Here is a 16,379-nt window from a genome sequence, read left to right on the forward strand (position 1 = left end):
CTCGTCTTCTTGTCACTTCTATCCGCCCCTCTATCTTTCCTTCGATAACTTCTTTTAGAAGGCAGTTTCTGCATAAAACATGACCAATCCAATTAGCCTTCCGTTTTCTTATTTCGTGATAAATATTTTATAAGAGCAAAATATAATATTTAATATACGTCGAAATTTTCGGTAGTACAAGATGCATAAAACAGAAACGTAAGTGGCCGACAGGTAGAAATGCAATATTGTCAGGTAGATTCGGGGAAATTAACCAATCAGATTATCATTTTATAAATATTACTCGTAATAGTTTGTAACGAATGTAATCACGAATTCCCACTGCGCCAATAATGACAACCAATATGCATATTTGGGGGGAGGGGTATATGTTTCGAATCTCGCCGGGGTTACCCTTATCCTGGCTAAGATTTCTCGTGATTTTCTGTTTCATTCTCCAACCTAATAGTGGCTAGTATCTGCAAGTTACAACCATCTTCTTCTGAAATCGTCTCAACTTGCCATTCATGATCATTTTCCAAGCTTATTTGTTGTTATTATAACTTCTGAAATTGATCCAGAATTATTGAATAGAATAAATAAACAATAATTGGTATAAATGAGGCTTTGTATGGCAGTGATGCTTAAAATTCAGGACTATTCCGCCATAATTGCTGTATTCTGAGTCTCCAGTTCATAACATATGGTTGCCGACAGTTCAAACGAACCTGTAAACCGTTTCACACATGTCTGACCTTAAGACGCTTAACTAAAACAATTCCATGCACAAGAAAGCTGTCTAGTGGGTACTAGTGAATTGTGTAACACATAATGATTCGACGTTTTAATTTTAAGGAACCGAGCAACAGATGTTTATTAGCCTACTTTCCTCATTTTTTAAAAATAAAAGAAGCTTATGAGATCACCTTTCAGTCGGTGTGTTTATGTATCACACTTCAATTTTTTCGATATCTATGCGGTCCGTGTCGTATCAAAGAATATTAGGCGATTGCTTCCTTCCAGAACTTCTTCTTCTTTCGGCGATACAGCAAAATCTGAGACAGAAATTGTTTATACTGAAATTCTTGATGGTTTTCCTCAGTCCTAGCAAAATGTCTTGTTTTCTACCCTCATTTTACATTCTTGATGAGTGATCTACTGCAATCATAATATCCTGCCAGATGATACGATGTCGTAAATTAGTCAAATAACAAACACGAGATTTTGGAGATCCATCCAAGAGTATTCGATGTGGAATTAGACGTTTATTTTCACTGTCTTCCCTAACTCCCTCTCGTCTCATGTTTTGTCGATGGATTCACTCTCCCACAGCTAAAACGATTAATTCTGCTCCACGAGGTCACTGAGCCAAACTAACGGACGTTTCCCTCCCAACAGCAGTCTCTAATACGTCTGGTAGATGGAGGAGGCATTAGATACCTCTCAGCTAGTAGAGCCGGTCTCGCTGGCTGGGCGGGACTGATGGTAAGCACCAGTACCGGTAGGATATAGAGACTGGTAGAAATCATAGAGGGAAGCACAATGGACCAATACAGGTCTCAGTGCATGGGGAAACCTACCCTCTCCAATAACTAACTAACTAACTAACTAACTAACTAACTAATTCTGCTCCACAAACACTTAACTGAAGCATGCATACAAATAAGCTGGCCGCATTCGGTAGACATGAACGGACATCTCGGAGAACGTTCTCCTCAGGCGTCTCCCCTCCACCCTTCTTAGTCCATTAATCCTTTTTTCCGTCTCTAATTTCCTACTTTTTCTCGTTGTCTCTTCTATTCTTATGTCTTTACTTCTTTGTTTCTTTCCTTACTATTGACAGACTTCGAGCTTCTCAAGGACTCTGTAACACGTGAAGATCAGTTGGCCGTTGAACTATTCAGGAAACACAGAATGACGGCAATGCCGAAATTTAACCGAGGTAAGTTTCTGCAAGATTTTCCTATTTTGCAATCACTACAGTGAGATGTTTAGTGCAAAAGTAGTAGATGTGTTTCTAATACGTTCCCGTATGGCAGGTCTCAAATTAAAATGATACATCGAAACCAAAACATATCTGGCTATCGCCGTGTTTTCATTTTTTTATATCCTGCATAACTGATCGAAAATATTTATCTCCAAACAAAATTTCACGACCTCACACTGAATGGTGTTAGTGTTGCTAATGCCTCAGACGCCGCCAAAGTCCCCGTTTTAGTATTAATATTTCAGAGAATTGAGAAGTATGGACATAGAGTGACATTCTCTTATCATTGAGTTCTACGAAAAAGGGCGAATAAATTTATACAGGAATTTGGGGGGTGGGAGGTGAGCGCAGGCTGAGGGGGAGAATCGGACGTTCCTCCCTTCAAGCCGGGTCGGCATATTTCGAATTTTTCATCACGGCTATGCTTGCGCTGATGGGCTAACTGTAAAACAAGGGTGAGTTTTGATATCAGAAACACAAATAGCATAGGAGGACAGACAGATATGTCCCTAATATGAACTCAAATATGATACAGATATCTTTCGAGGAAACAAAAACAGCACAATGTGAAATTATGCTTTTTTTTTTGTTCCTTCCTAGCCGAACGGTTGCGGGTTCAGGTCTCAATGAGGTCATTGGATTTTGTTTAATTGACCTAATCCTCCCAGCCGCATTATGGTCCTGGGTTCGACTCAGCCTCTAACATAAATGAGTAATAAGAATATTCTTGGAATGTTCTTGGCGGTAAAGGGCGGAAGGCGCATAAGGCTGACAACCTTTCCGCCATCAATGAGCCGACTGTCTAGAAAATGTGGGCACCTCAATATTTCACAACCCTATGGGCCTCCACGGCCTGTTACAGAGATGCCTTTACTTTTTACGCTGCTGCACCAGAATATCTCATTACATTGGTTATTCAAATTCTTCAGCAGCAAACATTGGTTGAGCACTTAGAACTCCTACTTTATATGCGGGAGGTCCTGGTTCCGATTCTCGACCCAGACAGACACTCCTAGAGGTGTTTATGGTGTTCCTGAGCACATCCAGATGGTTGTTGGAGTGGTACCTTAAAATTGGTCACGGAAGGTTCCCTCTACATGCTTTGAAATTCGCCATTCATACAATCATCCCACAACGGAAGTTAGACAATTGAAAGTACATCGTTAAGTGGGACAATTTGCTTTGAGATCCATAAATTTACTAGAAAATTTGATGCCGACCAGACTTCAGGAACCAATTATAACCCCTCCCGGAATTGTTTGGTTGCAACTGCAGAGGATTCGTGACAGACTGTGCATGGCTTAAGCCAACATTTCTCTTTTTTAAGGATCCTCTTAGGGTGTTCAGAAATGATTTAGGTAGAACAAAAAGATTATCCATAATTATACTTACAAGAACATGTTACCAGTACTCTTAACTCAGGAGTGACAGGCGCACAACTGATGACTCCGAAACATCAACTGTGTTTACTTCATATAAAACACTACATTGTTGTACATTTGCGGAAGGCGGTAACACGATTGGCTTAACTAATTGTAAGGTACTCCAAGAAGTGTCAGTAATTGCTACAGCGCTGCCCTCGCTTACAGAATCTGTTCACAAAAGTTCTTGTATGCCGCAGATCCCGACATCCTTGTTATTGTTCCCTGATCCAACTGGTGAAGTTTAAACGTTCTTATCTCAACTCATCAGTACAGATGTATATACATATATGACTCCTGAAATCCTCCAATTGTAAGGTTTATTTCAGGAGCGTCAGTTCCAAACAGGGTGTTGAGTAGAATATTTGGACCGAAGAGGGATTAAGTGTCAGGAGGTTGGAGAAAACTGCATACTGAAGAGCTTCATAACTTGTACTCTTCTCCAAGTATAATTAGAATGATCAAGTCAAGGAGGATGAGGTGGGCAGGGCATGTAGCACGAATGGGGGAGACAAGGAATGCATATAGGATATTGGTGGGAAAGCCAGAAGGAAAGAGACCACTAGGAAGACGAAAACGTAGGTAGGTGGACAATATTAAAATGGATCTTAGAAAAATAGAATGGGGTGGTATCGATTGGATTGATCTGGCTCAGGATAGGGACCAGTGAAGGGCTCTTGNCAGGATTGGATTGTATGGATTGATTGATCTGGCTCAGGAAAGGGACCAGGGGAGGGCTCTTGGGAACACGGTAATGAGCCTTCGGGTTCCATAAAATGCTGGGAAGCTCTTGAGTGGCTGCAGGTTTGGCTTCTCCTCAAGAAGTGCTCAGCTCCATAAGTAAACAAACGTCAGTTCCGAAGGTAGCAAGTTCCGTTATTGCCAGGTACTGACACGAATTAGAGTCACCTGAACAAATTGACACCACTCTGGGAAGTGCTAAGTGGGGCAAACAGTGAGAGTTAAGGACAACTTAACGAGACCAAGCCAATGCAATCACAACTTGTATTTCAGTTATAATAAAAGGGAAATCCTGTAAGTCATAACGCCGTGCAGTGTCAAAGATGGTTACCGACCCTGCGGTAGAAAACGTTGGCTCTATGAAGAGTTCTATCTCCTGTGATTTGGTGCCGTGTAATCCGTTGCATTTCAACGGAAGTATGTGAACAACATGTCGCCTCCATCTTCAGGGTAGAGGAATAAAGCAAGCAAGAAACCAGTATGAAGCATATAAGGAGAGAGATTGTTTTCGTGCACACGCAGAATAGGAAGGCGTCGTGTACGCTGTAACATGACGCAACAATAGAAGAGGTGTTGCAAACGGCGTTCTCTGTGGGTCCGCGCCTCGCTTGTTGCTGCGCAACTGTGTGGTAAATACATCTCTGCATCAGTGAATCAACACGCAACAAGAGAGGAACCAGTGTTTTCTGTGGAGCAGCCCAGACGCTATATAAGGCGGATCTGACGCAGCTATAATTAGAATTGAGTCGAGTTTCGGAGTTCCAGGTGAGCAGTTAGTTGAGAATTGATAGAATCTCCGGGGATATCAGTTGAAGATTCATTTTATTTTTAAGGATAAAACTACATTAATAACTAAATTAATAATAAATCTGAATTATATATATATGTCTTATAATCTTAAACTTAATTAAAATCTCTATTTTGCATTTTTGTGTATTTGTTATATTATATTTAACAAAAGATAGCATTCGCTATCAAAATGAAATAAATTATAATAATATGGATCCATATTAAAAACACAATTCAAAAACTACGAATGAATTCTTGTAAATTCGCCTGATGATGACCTTGTGAAGATCGAAACATATATCGAAACACCTCTGCCCAACAAACGAATGTTACGTTAGTATCGATTTGTTATTGTTTCTGGATATTATTGTTGTGTAGACGGCCCTATTAACGCTACTGTATGACACACAACAGACTGCGTACTATTTAGATTGTCCTGTATGTACGCTAGATATTTTGAATCCGGACAATGACCAACGTAAACAAAACGTTCCCATTGTTTTCAAGTCGGTTATTTAGCGGTCAGAGTAACTGGCTACAGATCCAGAGGTCCGGGTTCGATTCCCGGTGTTACCAGATTTTTTTGGGAAGTAGTGGGTCTGGAACGGGGCCCACTCAGCCTCATGATGATACTTGAGGAGCTATTTCAAGAAAATTGCGGCTCCGGTCTAGAAAACAGAGATTAACGGCTGTGGAGATCCGTTGCGCTGACCACGTGACACCCTATATCGGCAAAAAGTTGGCATTAACTTCGCCGAAAAGCGGCGGTCGTTCGATCGGTATAATTCGCTTGCGGACTACAAGTCACGGAGTCAGTAGCGAGACTATATAGCGTAGATGGCAGAACGATTAATGATTATGGAGGAGTTGGTCGAATGAAATTGGTAGGGGGAACCAAGTGCTCGGGATAACATCCACCCCAGTGCCAGTTTTCTCGTGATGGAAGTAACTAAAACTGAAAGTAATATCTGATATCATATCATATACTATACAGCGTGTTTTCCAGGCGCTGCTTCTGTGACGGCAACTTAGGCTAATGCGTTCCGGGCAGGCTCGACTTTTCCGCCTGAGTAGGCGATCAGAACACATCCGACTGGATTTATATGTCTTTTATATCATGCCACACCTAAATGTTGACCATTTTATAAGCTCTCTTTCCGAGGCATGTTCAATCACATTGTCATTTCTTCGTTCTGTATCGGTTGTTCAAACCCACAATTCAAATCATTAAACAACAGTAGTTCTCTTGTTTGAACCTGATTACACCCTATGACATAGGGTGTGAACATAGGCCCAGCTAAACTAAAAAAACTAAACTCCATGGTTTGAGTCCGCAAGCGAACGATACTGACCTAGCGACCGCCGCTTGTCAGCGAAGTTAGTGCCAACTTTAGCGGATAGAGGGTGTCGCATAGTCAGAGTAAGGAATTCCCACGAACGTTAGTTTGATTTTCTAGACTGGAGCCGCTATTTCCTTGAAATAGCTCCTCAATTATCCTCACGAGGCGGAGTGGACCCCGTTCCAGACCCACTAGTTTTCAGAAAGTCTTGTAGAGCCGTAATCGAACCCGGAACCTCTGGATCTGTAGGCAGGAACTCTTGACCACTAGACGGCACAGATACTGAGGAAAAATCTCTCCGCATAATTACGGAGGATATACGGGGTCTGTAAGGCACAAAATACGGAAGTCTCGAGGATCACTGCGTGTCCTGGAGAGAAACTGATACAGTCATGGGACACATTAGAGTTGGTGTCATTAATTAGAGCACAGTAAGAGGCATGAGAAGCCTATGGAAAACAATGGCTTATAAATAATTTTCAGGCTTCAAACCCCCCCCCCCAAATAAGTAGTGAATTGTGTAGTTAATATCTCACTTTAAGAAACGTTTCTTAACTGGCATTCTGCGAAACGGGTGCCCGAGGGGTTGCAACATTTTGATTTCGAATGCGTTTTTACACATAGGCATATACATAACAATACGTCTCAACATGTAGCAACAGCGGCCACTTTCGTCACCAAATCTTCCTCTTCTATCGTCTCTTTCCTACATTACTATTGCATCGCCAGGTTTCATATTTCATTACATAAGCTATGTAAAAGTAAAAAGTAAAAAAATAATAAAGTTATCCCTGTAACAGGCCGTGGAGGCCCACATGACTGTGAGATGTCAAGGCTCCCACATTTTCTAGACAATCGGCTCATAGATGGCGGTAAGGTTGTCAGCCTTACGCGCCGGCCGCCCTTTAAACCCCAGGAAGATTGCTGGTACTTACGTCTGTTACAGGCTGAGTCGACCCCAGGGCCACAGTGCGGTTGGGAGAATTAGGTAAATTAAAAAAATCCACCTCATCGGGATTAGATCCCGCGACCTTCCGGCTTGTAGCATAGTGCCTCAACCAACTGCGCTACCGCGTATCCCACATATGCTATGTATTGTGTGTTTATTGCAAAAAAAAGTAAAGCTAACCCTATAACAGGCCACGAAGGCCCATAGGGTTGTGAGACGCTGAGGGTCCCACATTATCTAGACAACTGGCTCAAAGATGGCGGTAAGATTGTGAGCTTTACGCGCCGGCCGCGCTTTACTCCATAAGAAAATTATTTAACTAATTCCTGGTACTCATTTCTATTAGAGGCTGAGTCTACCCCAGGGCCATAGTGCGGCAGGAAGAATTAGGTCAATTAAAAAAAAAATCCAACGGCCTCATCAGGATTTGAACCCACAACCTTTCGGCTTGTAACTATCTTAAATATGTCAGGTGTTTTGTATGGGAGTGAAACGCTGAAAATTACTTTTATGTGAGCTCACAAATCAGAGTGTTCAGATGTTTTTACTGAACTAAAAATAAATAAAATGAATGACATTACATAAAAGGGTATTTCGTTAAGATTATGATCTTTTGCGATATGACGTCACAGTTCGTTAGATTCGTACAGATTTCAGGAGGAACCTGCTGTCTCCATGCTTATTCAGGATAAAACAGGATATGATCTCACAGTCAAGGAGATTTAATCGTTACGTCCACCCTCGCGAAAGTCTCACCCCTCACGACAAACTTCCTGATGTATATACGCATATGCCACTTACTATAATCAGGACACAATTCTCGTTATCCAGAATACTGGCGTTACGAAAACATTACTCATATAAAGATTCATGTTCCAGGGCAATTTTGTACTGAAGATGGAAGCAGCATGTTGCTCAGAATCGTTGGTGCCCATCTACAAAACTACAGGGTGTCACATCTTCATACTCACCACCGTGAGAATCTCGAATCTCACATCTTTACAACACAACCGTCTGTCTCGAGGGAGTCATCACTGAAAGGTGAAAGGTGCGGAATCTTTCTAAGCCCACAGCCTTATTGCAAAGTACCAACTTGCCGACGGCTACGTTGCGTATAAAGCTGTGTAAGAACTAATCACACAACTTCCATTCTGATCCCTCTGCATCTGCCACCGCTGTAACAGGCCATGGAGGTCCGTAATTTTGTGAGACGTCGAGGCTCCCACATTTTCTACACTCACAGGCGGACAGTGACGTTGCCAGCCTTATGTGCCGGCCGCCCTTTACACTCATGAAGATTCCTGGAAATCATTTGCGTTAGAGGCTGATTTGACCCCAGAATCACAGTGCGGCTGCAAGGGTTATGTCAATTGAAAATTTTCAATTACCTCATGGGAATCGAACCAGCGACTTTCCAGCCTGTAGCACAGTGTCTCAACCAACTANCACAAAAGCCCGCCGCTACACTCAATCCTAAACCTCCAGTTAAGCCCTCCCATCCTATTTCATAATAGGAATTTAAAATGTAAGGAGTTCAGCATTTCCTTTGTATTGTAACATGTAGACACATTTCTAGGCAATGAATCGGTAAACATGTTCCCACGGCAACAATCAGATAACCTCCGTTACTATATAAGGGCGCGATAAATACAACAAGAGAACAACCAGTGTCGCAAGAGGCGTTCTCTATGTGGTTCGCATATATAAATTGCTGCGTAAACGATGTTTTCTATGGATCCGCCTCGAGTCTCAAATCTGAGACAGTAAAATATGGTCGCGAGTACCAGTGGACTCGGACTCGAGAAATATGCCAGCAGCATATAAAAGAGACAGACCCGTCCTCTCGTCAAAGAGGGCGCCCCATAGAAACAAGGCCGTAACTGTCAAACAGTAACAAATATCTGGTCATGAGCCCCAGGAGGGGGCTCGACACAAAGACTTACTGACTGACTGACTGGCCGTCAGTCATAATGTGACTTTGATTTTGACTTTTACAGACGAGTTATTTAGTTAGCTGACTCGGGGAGTCACCTCCACAGTGACCCTGCGAGTCGTAGGAGGCGACGAAAAGTACAAACAAACATATCCTGGGCAGGATTCGAACAGCAAACCCAGCGTTTGAAAGGTTAAAGAAAACGTGCGCCATAAATAGTGTGAGGCGCTGAAAATGGAATCCCCCATGCTTTCTCTTCAAAATTACTGTAATACTGGGTAGACAAGAGCCTTTCGTCTTTCTAAGTACCACTTCAACTGGAATTGTTGAGTGAAAGAGAACTTCAAATAAGGAAGGTGCAAATAATTCATGCGGAACCAAGAAAACTTGACGTTACGTAAGCAGACGATGTCAAAATCTGAGTTATGAAATTCTGTGTTTGTCACTGTGCATGAGTTTAAAGTACTTTCTTGAAGTGAACTTGAATTGTAATGCGTGATAGCAATAATACGTGCCAACACTCTTTATTTAAACTGTAATACGAATTACAATTATTTACACTTATTTATGACAATACAATTGTAAAGTCATGCTACAGACACAAGCATCAAAGCCGATTTCACAATCGTCTAGGGCGTCTGCTTTAAACTAAAAGTAAGAAAATTATCCCGATAAATAATTTCTCATATGAAAGTGGTTATTATTGATTTCGAATAATTTAATACCACTGTTTCAAATGCAAAAGTTAGATAGCATCAAAGTCCGCGCCATAGCTCAAACGGTTAGTCGCTGGCTTCCCACCGCGGTGGCCCGGGTTCGATCCCAAGTATGGTCAAGAGGGATTTGTGGTGGACAAAGTTGCGCTGGCGCGGGTTTTCTCCGAATACTTCGGTTTCCCTTGCCAATCTTCATTCCACCAGAGTCTCCATCGTCATAATCACCCGGGGCAGGCTACAATAGGCCAATCAGTGGCCGCCGTGCCGAGTGGACCCAGTTGGACTCCAACCCTACTAAGCGAATTAGAAAAAATGTAATTAGATAGCATCAAAAGAACAGAAAAGGTTGAATGAAGACTTATTAAGGATTTAGAAGCAAGGGGCCATTCTTGTATGACGGTGCTATCCAGACACGCATCTCAGCAAACTAAATGAAACCATGACAAAATTCTTCAGACTGGCGGGTATGCAACGAAAATCAGCCATTTACTGCTATAAACTATCATAAGAGACAAGGAGGAACATGTAAGATTTGAGGTTTTCACGGCAGTGAATATGAAGAAAGCAGTCTTCTGAGATGTGGCGCCCTGTAGATGGTGTGTTAACCGACGTTTCGGATGAAGGCATCGCCCCCATCTTCAGGGTAGAAGAAAGAAGAAGAAAAGCCGCGAGCGAGGAACCAGCGTGAGCAGGTGCTAACAGACTAATGTCGAGATACAGTCCGAGTTACGCCAAGACCTCTTTTGCTGTCACATATAGATTAATCAAGTTGCTTGGTATCATTTTGGTGTCTCTTCGTCACGGATATTTCAGAACCTGCCTGTTCAAGTTTCGTAACGATTCAAGACAACCGGGAAAAATTATTTTACATTTTGGTCTTACGAAGACGAAAGTATAGACGACAGCAACAATGTAAGTAGCAGTTTCTGAGGACAGCGTACGATTATGATGTATCTAAACATGTACTGGTGGATTAGAGTTTGTATTAAAATCAATTTTTGAGAATCGGGTTATAAAATTGTAGTCTGGATTGTACTGACTCTGATTAGAATTCAGTTATGAGCTTTGTGATATAGATTATGAATCCTTGTATTCCAAACAGAATTGTTATTTTAAAGGACGCTGACGATGGCGTATAACACTCAGAATTACTGACTTTTGGTCTTTTTCCACAACGTTTCGAAAAAAGATCCAGTTTCCGAAACGTCATATTTTCTGTGTAAGATTTCAGGTTTTCACGGTGGTGACTATGAAGAAAGCAGTCTTCTGGGATGTGGCGCCGAGTAGATGTGGTGTTAACCGACGTTTCGGAGGAACGTATCGCCTCCATCTTCAAGGTAGAAGGAAAATAAGAAAAACTAAGAAAATCCGCAAGCGAAGAGACAGTGAGAGCAGGTGCAAGCAGACTAATGTCGGAAATGAACTCAGCTGTGTGAGATCTGTCCCTTCTTCTCCTCCTCTCATATAGCTGAGTTTATTTCCAACATTAGTCTGCTTGCACCTGCTTTCACTGACTCTTCGCTTGCGGATTTTCTTATTTTTTATTATTTTCCTTCTACCCTGAAGATGGAGGCGATACGTCCTCCGAAACGTCGGTTAACACCACATCTACGCTGCGCCACATCCCAGAAGACTGCTTTCTTCATATTTTCTATTTCTTAGAATACCGGACGATGGAAAAATTCCAAAAACTCAGTAATTCTGAAGTCATACACCATCGTCAGAACCCTTTAGAATCTGCTTGTACAACTGGTCTGGACCCGGTATATACCCTTCCTTTAACGTGTGTCTTTACGACCCCTCCACCCCTCACTTGAGGACGGAGACAGATCCAGTTTCCGAAACGTCTTGTTTTCTCTTTTCTAGAATATCAGAAGATGGAAAAAGTCCAAAACCCTAGTAATTCTAAGATTGTTATTCTCTTATCAACTGCTCAAGGAACAACCTGAACACACAGATAAATGATAGGGTTAATAACTCACTCCGTCATGCAATCATTCAGTGTGCGAGCCAATAATAAATTAACTTATTTGCTCAGTCAGGTCATTCACCCAGTCATTCAGTTACTCAGTCGGCAGGCCAGAGATTCAATCAGACAGCCAGCAACTGTCAGCCCCAGGAAGTTTTACAGCCACTCAACACTCTCCTCTCTCCACACGGCGCCTGCTGATAAGCCCACGCATAAGCAGCATGTACCCCTACACGTTGCCTAATGACTTCAAGTGAATTGAAACTCTTGTTACTTTATGCAGTGATTCAGCGATGTGTCGGTCAGTGGTGTTGCATCATCTGAACCATGTCACATCGACCTGCAGCTGGCAGCTGACCGCATCTTCACCTGCAAGAGTGTTAAACCTGCTTCTTCTTGGCTTGTGGGTCGGCATACACTGTAACACAGCATGGCCGACCCAGTTAAACGATCAAAGCTCTTTCTCTGCTTGATTCTGAGTGGCATAAAGCCGCCATGGCGGGACCCCGTCGGCCTTATGAGGAAATCATAATCAGTAGAAATCCTCTGCGTAAAGTAAGAGGCAAACAAGACGCGAAGGTGAGGGAGGGGAGGAGGAAGACTACAGATCCCATTAAACGCTATGCATGCAGAATCTGGGTGACGTTATTGCAACACGTCTTCTCTGAGTGAAAGCAAAACGTCTTGTTATTACTGTCTGTAGTGTACTCTTCAGCTTATAGTAATAGACTTGTCACAAAGAATGTCCTCTAAAAATTAAATTGAAATACGCCGAGTTTCAAAATCACCACATTCGCCATGTGGCCTAAGATGTGCACAGTTCTAAAGGACACCACCACCTTCAATACAGGTTTCGAATCACGTTCGAAACGTGTTTATCAGAATTTTGCACGATATAATGCAAATACTCAAGAGAATAATATAAATCTTAAAAAAATATTTGTCCACAAATGACTCTTGGGTCCTTTCTAACATAATTAAACGCTCCGCCTTCTGTGTTGGTTACATATGGTGTGACGGGATCATACGTACTGGGAAGAATGTGTGAAGAATCGTGGCCTATTTTACAGTCTGGCCGTCTATACAGGGATCGCGGATTCAAATCTCACTCTCATTATGAAGTCTGTCCCGGTTTTCCAGCGAAGTACAAGACCAGCGAACAACGGATCCACAATCCTAGGTGTCCTACTTCACTTCACGGAGCTAATTACGTTTTGAGAAGCTAACAACAGCTAAATTAGTAAAGAAATTCCCCACATTTTATGGAGTCTGAATTTCTATTATCATCTTCGCAGAGTTGCCACTGAGCCAACTGAAGCAAATCCATATTTTCACCCCATTTCTTGAAGATCAAAAGAGCCCCTGTTAGTCAATGGTCTCTTCTCTATATATTTCAGACAAACCTGAAAGAATTTCTCATCTCTACCATGCATGCTGCATGCTCCTCGCATCTCATCCTCCCTGATTTGTACATGTCAGTGACAAAGTATACAAATTATGAAGTTCATCAGCACAAGCTACGTCTTATCTCTCTTCTCTTTTCCGTTCCTTTGTTTTAGTTTCAAATATTCTCTTAGACACCTCAACTCAACATCCTTATCTATGTTCTACCATCAACCTGATATACCAAGATTCACACCTTAGTTTCTTACTCAGGGAGCTGTGCCCTTCTGAAGGAGCCGCCAAATCTGCGGCTACTCAAGAATTTCCCAGCAATTCATGGAGCCCGAAGGTTCATTACCGTGTTCAGAAGAGCCCTCCACTGGTCCCTATCCTGAAACTGATCAATCCAATCCATACCATCCCATTCTATCTCTCTAAGATCCATTTTAATATTGTTCACCCACGTAAGCCTTGGTCTTCCCAGTGGTCTCTTTCCTTCTGGCTTTCCCACCAATATCCTACGAGTATATACATTAATCTAATTATAAAATAGCCAATGGGCACTACCGCTGTTATTAATAAGTAAGAAATCCTTTGCAATAGAGCAGGACATGCATCGAATTGGGCTGTAACGTATATATACGACAAGTGACGAGAAACATTTTATTAGTCACAGATTGGGGCGCTGAGAACGCAGTGTCATGCTCCAGAGGAAAGGATTATAGTTCAACCTCTACGCGGCATTCACTCCACAACGCCAAGCCGCGGTTCATTAAGCTACGAATTTATAAAATACTCACCGTGCGTAATTTGGAAAGTACGGAGACTGTCCATCTATTAAACTTCACTTAATTTCTAACTCCATGGTACAGGGAAAGCATGTGAGAAGTGCAGCTCGCAACGTCTTCTTCTGTACCTTATTTCGCGACGCTGTCGGTAGCTCAGATAGTATGATGACAGAAGAATGATGAATTGGAGAGAACTTTAAAGGAAGAGGTTGTGCGATAATGGAGGTACTATCCTGGCATTTTGCTGGAAGAGCTGAGGAAAACCACTAAAACCTCTCTCAGGAGAGTCGGTGTCCCGGCCGAGATTCGAACCGTATAACATGCCGAATACGAGACTAGACCGTTACCACTATACCACCTCGCTCGGTAACGTCTTTTGGCATGAAGTCGTCTCATATGTTACATTTAACCGAAATAAAAAGAAATCTTAAATGTTACCCTTGTCATCACGACATGGCGACCTTTCAGAACTTGGATGTACAGTTATCCCTGTGACAGGCCATGGAGGCCCACAGGCTCCCACAGTTTCTAGACTGTGGGTTCACACATGGAGGTGAGGTCAGGCTTACGCGCCGGCCGCCTTTTACCACCAGAAAGTTTCCTGTTACTCATTCCTGGTACCCCCAGACCACAGTACGGCCAGAATGATCAGATCAATTAAAAATTCCAATGACCTCATCGGGATTCGAACTTGCGACCTTCCGACTTGTAGCATTTCGCCTCAACCTACTAAGCTACCGCGTGCCAGATATGGAAGAGAGCTGTGGGTATACTGATTAAGCAGTCATTGACAGCCAACAAGGGGCAGCTCTTCAGTTTGGGGGTTTCGCGAGGACCTATGCGCGAGGGCATACCAAGGTAACCGGCAACCGCAATTTCCAAGAGTCGTTATCAGCCTGAGTTGAACACATGTTACTGAATGGAGGAGCGCAAATTGAGGGAACTGCGTTGCCGTTTCCTTGGTGTGCCCTCGCCTAACTACTCCTCACCACAAAAAGGGACGGCATGTTATGAAATGTTGCGCCGGACCTCTTGTGAATATGGTAATGGTCTTCTAATATGATAAAAGGTGGGTAATTTCATGGCTAGCTGAGCGAGTATAAGCTTCAGGAGTGCTCTGCTCCATGGATACTTTATTATAGAAATTAAATTCAACCAACAACTTTGAGTTTAGACCAGCAATACACAGTTTTATCCAAATCCGTTGAGTACTGAAGAAAAGAGAAACGTGGACACAGAGAACACGACCTTGGAATAAGCCGTTATTTTTAAATGAATAAAAAGGCATACACTTGAATCTGAAAGGTGCGAACCGTTATATCCGAGGCCTGTAATTGCGGGCTGAACCTCGACTACTGTGCGTGTGGGCAATGCACGTAATTGCGTTATGGTAGCGAGACGAGGGGAAAGCAAATGCTTACTGTACGTTAATGAAAATATTTATGTTCACTTAGCAATGAATTAGTAACTGTTGTCGCAAATAGCAAAGTTGTGCGACTCTATCTCCGTACCTGAACTACAATCCACAAGCTTCACGAAATAGCATACATATACATTAAACAGGATGTTACACGATGAATAAGTGGCAGTTTGTTTGTGGGTTATATAACGACACTGTATCAGGATGTTTATAGCAGAATAAAATGATAAAATTAAGTATAAACAGAGAATGCAAATGGATTGCTCGTAGCCTATTTCAAGATGTTTGCCTGCAAGAGCGGAAGATTTCCACTCTTAGGTCTAGTTGGCTCTAGAAGGAAATTCAAAGATCAGACCTCCAAAATAAACATTATATCGGCCCGATTAGGACCTACTGCGATATTTTCTAGTGGGGCAGAAAAGTCATGATAAACTTTAAGCATGAAATCTGGTCTTGCGCAGAAATTCAAACCTGGAGACAAGTACAGGAAGCATGAGTCCTGACCAAGACACCGTGATGTTCGATGCGAGAAAATGATACCTTTCACAATAGAGATATTACGCCTCAATTTAAGAGTCAGCCTATAACCGCTTGTAAGACAAGTGAATTCACAATTTCATCAATCAAAAGCGAAGAAACGAACGTCGCCTTTGTGTCTCTGCATATGAATTCGTCGGCAATATACTATAAGATGTGGGGTTTACGAGGCCGTGAATATTCATATTATGATTTTATGGGTTGACACCATGCAGTCTGGTATTTTGAATGAACATACTGTTTCCATGAAGACACTTATTATTTATTGTCTATAATTTACCTAGGTCACTCCAGAAGTAATGCACAACATTTTTTTACAAATTGTTTTTATTCTACAGTTTTGTTATTTGTAGGGTGCATGGAAGGGCCCTTCCCGCTTGTATTCAAATTTAATTCAACCCGTTCCCACGCGTAGCGCTCTCATAGC

This window comes from Cryptotermes secundus, unplaced genomic scaffold (genome assembly GCF_002891405.2).
Source record: "Cryptotermes secundus unplaced genomic scaffold, Csec_1.0 scaffold465, whole genome shotgun sequence".
Taxonomy (NCBI): Eukaryota; Metazoa; Arthropoda; class Insecta; order Blattodea; family Kalotermitidae; genus Cryptotermes; species Cryptotermes secundus.